The 12,039-nt window shown below is 45.0% G+C and overlaps 1 long non-coding RNA gene across 2 annotated transcripts; it reads left to right on the top strand.

Annotated features, from left to right (window-relative positions):
- The first annotated feature begins 427 nt into the window (after positions 1–427).
- On the top strand, positions 428–4,606 carry LOC109291210. Of its 2 annotated transcripts, none has more exons than XR_002095772.1 (3): positions 428–584; positions 1,912–2,012; positions 4,036–4,606. It is a non-coding gene; the product is annotated as an uncharacterized LOC109291210 (long non-coding RNA). The 2 variants fall into 2 exon arrangements; XR_002095771.1 differs by lacking the exon at positions 4,036–4,606 and adding an exon at positions 2,977–3,078.
- Positions 4,607–12,039: the final 7,433 nt, after the last annotated feature.

A 12,039-nucleotide genomic window follows, 5' to 3' on the forward strand; every position in this document is an offset into this window, starting at 1 on the left:
TAAAATGTTAAGTAATGTGAAAAGAACTAGTCTGAGGCTTAATCTAAAATGACAGCATTAAAATAGCAGTCCTGTTGTGTAGAAATACATATTAAAAGGTTAATTTTGCTTTTGTTTGCGTGTGTGTGAATAAGGATGGTAGTGTCTTCTATCAACAGTGCTTGATAATACATTTAGACCAATGTATTTACAAATCGTAGGAAACCTTGTTTGAAGGAGGGTGGAATGTTCTGGAGGAGGAAGGCAGCAGGTGGGGGGGTATAATGTTCTGGAGGAAGGCTGCAGGGGAGGGGTGGAATGTTCTGGAGGCAGGTGAGGGGGGTGGAATGTTCTGGAGGCAGGTGGCGGTGGGGGAGGGTGGAATGTTCTGGAGGAAGGCTGCAGGGGAGGGGTGGAATGTTCTGGAGGTAGGTGGCAGAGGGTGGAATGTTCTGGAGGCAGGTGAGGGGAGGGGGGAGGCAGTGACGGTTGGGGTCCCTGTGAGGAGAAGGTGGATGCGGGTCCCCAGTGGAGGGAGCTGGTCGATGTGACGGAGGGGAGGGACCCAGGGAGATTTTCATAGGCGTTGTTAGGAGGGTTGGACGGTAGGCAGACAGTACGGCATGGGTTTTTGTCAGTGTTGTTTTACCGTACCCTTGGCAAAGCATTTGATCACTTTTTTTAATTACCGTTGTTCTTGCTTGTCTTAAGCCCTTTTGTTTTTTCTAGGAAAGTGCCTAGTGTTTTTGTCTTTCCTTTCCCCTGCCTCCCCACACCATGAGTTTGCCCATAAGTGGAGTATACTGAGCTGGCAAAGCCTTACATTGGCATAAACATTCGCTTGCTGGGGTATGTTTTTTCACGTAGGGAAACTGGATAAACTTGCTTGGCAATAGCAATGCCTGCCTTTCTGAGGGATTTTGCTGCCAATTTAAACCAGCTAAGAATGGGGTTAGTGAAAACAATTGTTTGATCTGTTACATTGGAAAGTTGCTTGTCTTATGTAGAGTTTAGATTATGGTCTGTATGGGATGGTTTGGACAGGGGTGGTCCTGCCTCAGGCAGGGGTTGGACTATATGACTCGGGAGGTCCCGTCCAGCCCCACTTCTCTGTGACTGTGACCACGTCCAGACAAGCATGGCCATACGGTATGTGGCTCCTTAGACATATTTGCGGGGCCACACTGCATGTTCAGCTGTTCTCTGTGCTGCAAGGAAGCAGCGTGGAGTGGGATCATAAAAATCCACACCAAAAAAAGTGTGGCAGCATACATGGGGCAGCGTGCATCGCTCAAAACTGGCACATGCACACACGTGTGCACATCCTACAATTTGAAAACAGGAAGGGTTTGAAGGATTCTTAATACGTGAAAGGGTATATGTAATGTCATGAAATGGCAGCAAGAGGATTTTTGTGGATTCTCTTAACTTGTGTTTCTTCCGTCTGTCCCTTTTGTTTCCTTTGCTCATACTTAGACCTATCCTTTGGGGGTTGCATCTAATTTGCACTGTCAACTATGTGTTGCAGAGCTCTAAAGTAAGATTGTATGGTTCCTTCCTCTATTAGAAGGCAGGGTATTTTCACTGTATAGACTAACCAAAGTAGGGATACAGACAGAGCGCAAGCTAATGTGATCTGAAGCTCACTTCATCATATACTGTGAAAGGATGTGCAGAAAGCAGAGTTTAAGGAGAGGGAAAATGAGAATACAAAAGACAAGTGAGGGGGGAGAGAGAGAGAAGTGGGGAGGGGGACAGTGCTGGGAGAGACAAGCAAACAACCAGTAAACCCATAGGAACACAGGATTCACCAAAGCTAACCCAGGTAGTGGGATATATCTACTTTGGTTAGTATACAAGGTGCACATCTACCTCACCTTCTACCTGACTTCAGACACACAGCTAATCATGTTTTTGCTTCCTCTGTATCAGGGTTCATCCTGGCAGTTCCTTCCATCCGTTTGTCTTCTGCAGCATTGACCATCCTGTTGGAACATGAACATGTTGGAATATGATGTATACACATTTGTGAGGTGCCAAACTTTTTTTTTAATTCCTTCCATAAATCTGAACGTTAAGGAAGTTGTTTGCTGCTTTTAGCCAGGTTTGGGCACTGCAAAAACCCAGATGTGTACAGAAGGCTTCGAATTTGTCGACTCAGTGTTATATTTCATAGACTTTGGTCGTCCCAGGTTGCATGGCCTGCCAGGTCTTCTGAACAATTAAATAAAAGATGCAGGTGGTTGTAGGGTTCTGATGCTGGTGGGTTCTGCAGCAATATCTCTGCTTGCTGAGGGTCTCTTGCCAAAGGTATATGAGACTTGTCTCTCCCAGATATGACTGCAGAACCCACCAGCATCAGAGCAAAGGTATATGACAAGAGTATACAGAAGTAGCTGGGAGGGAGAGGAGGGGGAACAGGGTGGGGGGGAACTCTGTTTAAGGTATCTTTTAGGCACATGGATTAGGACTCTGCTTGGAATAAAAAAGCTTTTAAGAGACCTGGCAAATCTTTGCAACCCCTGTTTGCTGCACTGATATCTCTAAGGCCTCCAGTGTGAGCCCAAGAATGCAAATTAGATATAAGCCCAGCTTGTGCCTACTTTGAGGGTTCCCAAACCCATAAATTAGACAGCATACACAGCTGAGGAGCAGTCCTGAGCATGGAGTCCAGCATTCTTCTTGGTCCATAAATACAGATCATTCTTGGTTCTAGCATTCCTGGCTATGCCACGGTTTTATTCTGGTTAATGGAGCATCACGATTCTTAGGAGCAGGCTTCCCTGACCTGATCTCACCCCAGTTTCTTCCAGAAATTTGAAACTTCAGCTACTTTACAGTGTATTTTGTTAGCAGTTAGAAGCATATCTTAAGAGGTAAGGTTGGTGAGAAGAAAATTCAAAAGCTCTGTCATTTTGTTTAATGTATTTGATATTGTGGAGACATAATTTAAGGCATTTTTTATTATAATTCAAATATATATTGGCTTCATATTAGACTATCTAGCTACCAAAGAATCACAGATGCTTTCATAAGTGCAATATGTTGCTTTATCAAAACCCGAAGTGGGGAAGAATGGAGCACAATGGAGTCCTACTTAGGCAGGTACTGACCAAATTGGTTCTTTACGTTTCAGCATGCATTAGTCCATTAAAAAGTTGACGATTTCTTTTTGTAATTTAGTGGTTTCCCTGTGTACTTATAAATCATTTCCTGTTATCCTGTCTTTTAAAACACATTGAAATGTTTATGTGACTGTAATTCTTTTTGTGGTATCTTCTGATAAAATGAAATAATCCTTTATGTTATAGTAGGTTTGATGTTTTTATAGCTGTGATGCTCCAGGATGTAATGCTTTTTTGTGATATCCTTTATTGAACCAACTCCCAATAGTTGGGAGAACTGTGTAGTTGAACAAGTTTTTAGGCATCAGGTGTCCTACCTCAGGGCCTGATGCCCAAAAACTTGTCTAGCAGCTCTCCCAACTATACAGCTGGTCCAAAAACAAATATCATAAAAAGCCTTGCCTTTTAACATAATCCTTTATAATTCCTAATCATCAACAGATTGTTTTAATTAACAAACCAAACTCTAGGGTGTACCCCAGCACAACTGATCCAATTTGTCAGCAAAAACAGATATCACTGTTGTCTCATGGGGTCGAACCCCTGTGGCTCTCAGGGCTTCAGGGGCCTGATTCTGTGGGATGATGATTCTGAGTGCCTGGCCCTCGCCCAAGATTCAGAAGCTTAAAAGCATATCTGGGAATCCCTTGCCAGGGATTCCTGGGACTTGCATGCAGAGCCATTACTAGGGGTGTGTAGGGCCCCGGGCTTATTAGCCTGTGTGGTACCTGGGGTGGTGGGGGTGGTGAGTGGCCAGAGCCGGTAGGGCTTGGCAGCGCCAACATGTAGCAGCCACAGCAGGGGCTGTATAGGACTGTCTGTGGGGCCTCCCAAAGCATGGGCCCAGGGCGGTCACCCCAGTTCACACCCCCTAGGGATGGCCCTGCTTGCATTTCATTTTGTCGCATCTGAACCTGGAGTGCACTTGCAGGCCTCACCCAAACATGAAGCCAGCAGTGTGAAATGGATGCCCTAGGAATGCTTCTGCAAGTGAATTCTTAGGATGTACATCAACAAGGGTGGAGGAGGCAACTCTTAAAGGGGTTCCCTGATCTGCGCTTGCTGACCACACCCTATAATGCAATACATGTGCCCTAGCAATCCCCAGGGTGTGCAGGATTGGGATGGAGAAGGCCTGCTTGCAGAGGAGTTCCTGAGGCGCGCAGGATCAGGCCCCTGAAGCTGCAGAAATTCCTGCCTGGAGCTGCTGAGGAGCGCAGGCAGCTCCAGGCTCCTTGTGCTCTCCTGCCATAAAGCAAACAAACATCTTATGCAAAAAATCTATTGTCATGTATAGTTATGGTGCAACTAGAAGCATGGGCATCTGTTTGCTTGGGTTTTGTACTGCCATAAAACTTTTAAGGTGCTACAAAGGTGACATCTGTTTCCAGCCATACAGTCTTGGAGGACATATTCTTGTAAACTGATTTATTTGCATTGAATTTAAACCCTGGAAGATGTTTGTTATTTCTTGATTTTGTAGTATGGAGAACTGTCTTTAATATCCAATGACTTCATGATTTTTTTTTCTTGGGTTTTCATCTTGGTTATCTCACCATTTCAAATGCAGCATATAGGTTCTTCATAGATGGTTCCTGCTCTTGTTTCAAGGTCATTCTATGATATAATAATGTATTTTTCAAACATTTTTAGGTTTGCAAATCTTTATTTAAAGATATTTTCTTCACCCTCTTAACATGTACAATAAAAATAAGAGAAAATATATAAATGATAATGGAGATGGGTATAATTTATTTGTGCATTTGACATGGAAATAGAGAACATTTAATCTTGATGGATAAGAATGTGTGAGGATTTTCTAGAGGTGCACCGATATATTGGTTGCCTATTGGATTGTCACTGATAAAACGGAAATGTACGTTATTGGCTATCGGCTTTTTTTGGCTGTTGTAGCCAATGAATGTTTTCTGATCATTATGCCTTCTGGCTGGGGCCCCCAGATGCCTGGGTTCCCTCCCATGAGTTGGGGCGACCCTGGATACATTTCCATTCCCTCACCAGTGGGCTGGGCTGGGCTGGAGCAGCTGCTGTGGTGTCCCGGGCACTAAATGCCGCAGACATGACTGGGGCACAGACCCAGACACAGGCATGAGTGAACTAGGCAGCCACCTGGGGCCTGGACAGAAAGGGGGGACTGAAAATGGTAATTTTTTTTCTGTTGTCTGATTATTATTATCATCATTATCTCTGTCGAAGGGGGTCCTGATACTAAAAGTTCACTCGTGGCTACCAGGAGTGAGTACAGTACAGTACTGCAGGGGCCGAGGCAGCTGCTCCCACTGCTGTGTTTAACCCCAGACTGGAGTTGAAGGGCAGGGGGCTAAAGGGCTTTGGACAGCCAGTTGCAGGCACTGCTAGGTTAGCCCCGCCTGCTGCAACTGGCCTAGGCACTTTTACATGTGCTGCAACGCTAGAGGGGCGGCACCTTACAGCAGCTCTGAGAGCTGCCACTCTACTTAAAGTGCCACTGTGTCTCCTGCATTCGTGTCCCCATGCTTAGAAATGGTGGTGGGGGCTCTTGAACAAATGCTTGTTTGACAGGCTTTGGTTCGAGTGTCCCACTGCCATTTTTAAGCACAGGGATGCTGATACGTGAGACGCTGGAGTCTGCTGGAGTGTGGCAATTCACACTCCAGCGGACTTGATTATTGAGTCTGCTTCACGTACTGGAATTCCAGTGTGTCAAAGCAGCTTCACTGCTCATGTATAGGCACCTGTGAGGTGTTGTATGCAGAGCAGTGAGGCCAGGCATGGGCAAGATGGCAGACGGCCTATAGTAAGCCCTTTATTCAGTAAACAGATTTATGCTCTACTGTGTTGCACCATGTGATCTCTATCATCTGTAAATATGTCCTAAAGAAGCGCAGTATGGGATTTTTTTAAGTGTCTGAAAAGAACAACAGAACAGCTGACTGCAAAGTATGTACTGCAAATATTTTGCATGGAGGCAACACCAATAAAGATGTCAACACAACACACTTAATACAGCACCTCAAGATGCGCCAAGCTTCTGAACACAATGATTTCCTAAAGATGACTACAGGGAAAAAAGAGGCAGAGCAGGAAAAAGCTGTGCCAGAGTAACGATCATTGCAGAAAGCACTAAAACGCTCACAGAAATTTGGAAGTGGAGATGCCAGGGCTTAAGAAATTACTAACCATTTAGCGGAATTTATAGCTCTGGATGATCGGATGTTTTCCATCGTAGAAGATACTGGATTCCGCTGTCTCAGTGAATACCTGGAGCCTCGTTACACACTGCCCAGCAGAAAGTTTATAGCTGAGACTGTGCTGCCAGAGCTGTACAGTGTCATTTTAAAATGCATACAGATACTGGTTGAAGATGATCGTGTATTCATCAGCATTTAGCTTTATGACTGATATTTGGAGCTCTGTTGTGTCACCTATGTCAATGCTGAGTTTCACTGCACAGTGGATAGATGTGAATTCCATATTACAGAGGGCAGTACTACAGGCCCAGGAGTTCAGCAGTTCCCACATGGCTGAAGCTATTTCTATGGCATTTGACAAGAGGTTTGCAGCATGGAAAATCTTGAGGACAAAAGTTCATGCCTTTTTTAGGGATAACGTAAGAAACATAGCAAAGGCAATACAAGACTCAAGTTTGCCGAGTTTACCTTGCATAGTGTATACACTCCAACTTCTTGTGAATGAAAGATTGTTGTCACAGTGCAGCGTGACTGATATACTGGCTATCAGACGAAAAATCATTGAGCGCTTCAAACACTCTCTGGCCTATTCTCGTCTTCAAGGGGTGCAGCCTGAGCTCCGAATGTCTTCAAAAGGTTACAGCGGGACACACAAACAAGGTGGAACAGCACTTACTACATGCTGTAAAGCCTTTTGGAGCAGAAACGTGATCCTGGAGTGCATGCGGCTGACTATGAAATCCCTACAACCCTCACTGTACATCAGTGGGGACCTAATGGAAAAAGTAGTGGTAGACCTAGTACCTTTTGAAGAACTAACATGTAAATTGAGTTCATCCTTGGTTTCTGCTGATGACATCCCATCTATTGAGGCTTTAAAAAGGCTTTTGATCAAAGTTACAGATTCAGACCATGGATTTAAATCTATAAAAGTTACTTTGCTGGAAGTCATGGAAACATCCTTTGCTGAAATTGAATCGGAGCCTCTCTATGGCATTGCAACGCTGCTGGATCCAAGATACAAGGACAGATATTTACTGATAACAGCAAAAAGCTGCTGGCTACACAAATGTTGGTGACACCTGGAAAAATGCAAGTCAATGGGAATGACAGGACAGACAGAACCTGCCACAAAGAAAGCAAAGGAAGCAGATGATAGCACTACAAAACTGAGGTCCTTGTGTTCAATGTATGATGAGATATTGGAGAAAAGTCCCTGTGGGATATAAACTGATGGGGTAAACAGAAGTATAACACTTCAGAAACAAAGCTATCTGAGTGATCCCATGCTTCCAAGAAGTGCAGAAAAACTGAAATACTGGGAGAGCAACAAAGGCCAATTTTCCATTTTGGCTGAAACTGCACGGAAATTTCAACACTGTTGCAGGGGGCAGAGGGAGAGCGAGTGGCTGTTCAGTGCAGCTTCACATGTTTTGAATGAGAAGAGAAACCAACTGATGTGTGAAGAAGAATAAATGTTGCTTTTTGTCAGGAAAAGCCTTCCACTCACCCACTTGCTATGCTAAAGTTGTGAGTAAGCAATGAGGAAGGTATAAATATGTGGCTTTTTTACTCTACCAATATTGTAAGTAATTTTTGTTGTTGTTACAATGGCTTCTACTACTACAAACTGTACCTCAGCAGTTTTCATTTGTAATTTTTACATCTTGACCTGCATTTCTTGTGGGTTTATCTTGAAGCCAAAACTGTTATGATTATGCCATTTTGTCTGACTTGGTTGGGGTGATTTCTGTAAAACAAATTGAATATTGAATTTTATAATTTTTTGCTGTCAAGTGAATCGTTATGTAAGTGTATAAAGTTTATACTGCAAACTGTTGTTTTAAAAGTAAAAGTTTTAAAGTTAATGTATGTTTGTTTTTATTTTGCTAAAATGTTTCGAGAAGTAGGAACACAAAAAATATCCATCTGTGTGTTTGTGTGCGTTATAAATGTAAAACAAATATAAAGGTTTATTTATGTCACTAGTTTACAATGCCTTGCATAATTACTAAATCTCGGTTATCAGATTGGTACTGGCCATTATGGCTGGTTAATAATCAGATATCAATATTGGCCAACATAATCTTTATCAGTGAACCCCTAGGATTTTCTTTCTTCTGGGTAGCAGGATCAGGCCCCAGGAGTGGCTGTGATAACCCCTGGTGGCAGAGCAGCTCCTGCATTCTCCCTCGGTTTCCTTCCCTTCCTCTCACCTGCCACCCCTTGTTATAATTATTTAAGTTCATGGAAAGGGAGGCTGTCCTAAAATCACAAAATTAGCCCTCATCTGTGCTTGTAATCAATGGGCTCCTCCCTGACTGCATGGATCTCAGACTCACCCCCCAGGTACTAGGTGAGCCCTCCTGGCCCATCGGCACTCCAGCGCAATAATCACCTTAAGGGCTAATTCCATAGGCACTGACTTGTATTCTTTTTTTTTTTTGAGCAGGGGGGAGCTAAAATGATGGCTCCCACTCCTGGCAGCACAGTTGGAACAGAGCCAAATGGTGCCTGTAGGGGAGTGGATGCGGGCTGCTTGCCGCAGGCTTGGGGATTCTGGCCCTGCTGCCCTCCCCCTTGGAGCCCTGTGCCGGCCGCACCACCATGGTGAGGTGTGCCCCCTGGCAGCAGTGGGGCTCACAGCTCCATTTTCTCCTGCCTCCTCTGCCCCTGCTGCTGCTGGGCAGGCAGAGGATGCCTTGCCATGGCAGCGCAGCTGGTACAGGTCTCCTGGGGGAGGGCAGCAGGGCAGGGAGCCCTGAGGATGCAGCAGGCAGCCCATACCCACCCCTGCCCCGTCCCCAGACACATTCCACTTGATACTGGCTGCCAGCTAAACATTGAGCCGTTGATTACTACCCATCGAGCTTGACAATGCAGCTAGCTTTCTATCCACTTTACAGTCCATTCACCCAGCCCATACTTCCTCAGTTTGCTTGCAAGAATGCTGTGGGAGATGGTATCAAAATCCTTGCTAAAGTGAAGGTATATTACGTCCACTGCTTTCCCTGCCTCCACAGAGCCAGTCATCACATCATAGAAGGCAGTCAGGTTGGTCAGGCATGACTTGCTCTTTGTGAGTCCATGCTGACTGTTTCTAATCACTTCCTTCTTCTCCAAGTGCTTAGAAATGGATTCTTTGAGGACCTACTCTATGATTTTTCTATGGACTGAGGTGAGGCTGTAGTTCCCTGGATCCTCCTTCCCTTTCTTAAATGTGGGCATTATATTTGCCCTTTTCCAATCATCTGGGACCTCCCCTGATCACCACAGAGTTTCAAAGATGATGGCTAGCAGCTCTACAATCACATCTGTCAACTCCTTTGATGCCCTTGGATGCATCTTGTCTGGCTCCATGGATTTCTATATGTCCAACTTTTCTAAATAGTCCCTAACCTGTTCTTTCACCACTGGGGGCTGCTCTTCTCTTTCCCAAACTGCTGCCTGGTGTAGTAGTTTGGGAGCTGACCTTGCCTCTGAAAACAAGTGAAAAAGGCATTGAGCACTTCAGTCTTTTCCTCATCATCTGCCACTAGGTTGTTTCCCCCATTCAGTAAGGGGCCCACACTTTCCCAACCTTCCTTTTGTTGCTAACATATTTGTAGAAACCCTTTCTGTTACCCTTTACACCCCTCACTAGCTGTGACCAATTGTGCTTTCGCCTTCCTGACTTCATCCTTGCATTCCTGAGCAATATTCTTATACTCCTCCAAAGTTGTTTGTCCAAGCTTACTTCTTGTAAGTTCCTTTTTGTGTTTAAGCTTACTGATGAGTTCTTTACTAAGCCAAGCTGGTCACTTTTTGCTATTCTTCCTACACATTGGGAGAGTTTGTTTTTGCACCCTCATTAAGGTTTTTACAACCAGCTCTCCTGGACTTCTTTCCCCCTGCCCATCAGTTCCCTGAGTGAGTCAAAATCTGCTTTTCTGAAGTCCAGCGTCCATACTCTGCTGCTTTTCTTCCTTTGCTTGTCAGGATCCCGAACTCAATCATCTCGTGGGCACTGTGTGAGAGAATGAGATCGAGGATGGGAGAAGGTCCTGAGTTACCTGTAGGAGAGAGACTTATTGCAGAAGTGGAGGCAACCCTGGCTGGAGCAGGAAAGATGCCAATATGCTTCCAAAGTTCCTGCCTTCTCAGGATTAGTGGAGTGAGCCCGAAGAGATGTATTTCTTGCCCTGGTGAGGAGCAGTGGCAGGAAGACTGTGGCAGACCAGAAGAAGGAGCACAAGGGACCTTCCTGGTGAGTGGTACCCTGCAGTTCTGTGCGGGTGAAGTGGGTGAGCCTGTGGATTGAGAGTGGTCAGGATCATTACAAAGTCCAAGACAGAGCACCAGGGAGCTGATCGATCTGGAGAAATGAGGAATGCAGAGGCAACAGCAGAGAAAGTGAAGAGGAGGCAGAACCCTCACTGAGTGAGTTCAAAGGTTGTTAAAGGCACAGCCCCTTCTTTTTATGTTGTTGTTTTTCCTTTTCTTTTGCCTTTCTTTCTCACTGCATCGAGGAAGGGGGCTATAGAGAAACATCTCCAGCAGGGTCTCTCTTTGTCCAGCCCTGAGGAGCCAAGCCAGGACAGGACTGTAATTGTGAAAAGCTCACTGTTTCTGTAGGGAAGTGACCTGCTAGGACTCAAATGCCCAGGAAAGAGGGCTAAATTGATACAAGTTGATAATTTCATAGACTCTTATCCAAGGTGAAGGTGTTTGGGAATCGGGACTAATCCATTCAAACTTCTGAGTGCACTCATCTGATACAATAGAGATTGTTTGCCAGTAGCACAGCTGGACAGCGCTAGAAGTCAAAAGCCTGACATACCATATATCTGGATGTGGTAAGGGTGTGGGTGCAAGGGGAGGAGGAGCCCTATGAAGAAAATCTCCATGGCCGGACTCAGTGAAATTGTCCTTTATCCTACATTCAACTCCGAATAATTAAATAAGAACCACCAAGATGTGGTGGGTGAGGGCAGAACATTGGTGGTAGATGATGACAATGTCCCCTGCGGTTTTCTGACAGTACTTGCAAAATGAACGCTAGGCCAGTAGTGTCCCTCAGTCTCTTCTCATAGGGTTTGTTCTGTAAGCTCCTAACTATACGAGTGGTCTTCCTCTGGACCCTCTCGAGTCTATCAACATCCTTCTTGAAGCACGATGCCCAAAACTGGATGCAGTGCTCCAACTGCAGTCTGACCAATGCCGTATAGAGGGGAAGTATCACCTCCTTGGTTCTATTTGTCATGCATTGATGCTTGATAAAGTGCAGTTAGCTTTGCTGATGATTTTGTCACACTGATGACTCATGTTCATCTTGGAGTCCACTATGACTCCAAGATCCTTTTCCGTTCCTGTGCAGTTCAGCAGGTCACTTCCCAGTCCGTAGGTGTTGTTACCAGGTTTGCCCGTTACTTTGGGATGTGCTTATTTATTAGGGACACGTTTTTAGGGTCTTGGTAATTCTATCAACGTGCTGCTTGTGTTACTTGTGTTTTTATACGGAGCTGTATGTCTCCCTTCTACAAGTCCTTACCCACAATGAAGCTATCTTGCAGGGCTCAGTTTCAATGGGTCTGGGTTCCTCCAGTTACCAAATCAGTCATACACACAAATTAACGTGACACACCTGACCCGGCCAGGTTGATCAGCGTGAACAGGCTGACACCTTCATATGCTAAGAATCAGTTCATCAGAGCAACAATGAACTGCAGTCAGACACAAGTACACAGTTAAACAGAATACCTCTG

Source organism: Gavialis gangeticus, unplaced genomic scaffold (assembly GCF_001723915.1).
Source record: "Gavialis gangeticus isolate Ggan-Ray unplaced genomic scaffold, GavGan_comp1, whole genome shotgun sequence".
Lineage (NCBI taxonomy): Eukaryota > Metazoa > Chordata > Crocodylia > Gavialidae > Gavialis > Gavialis gangeticus.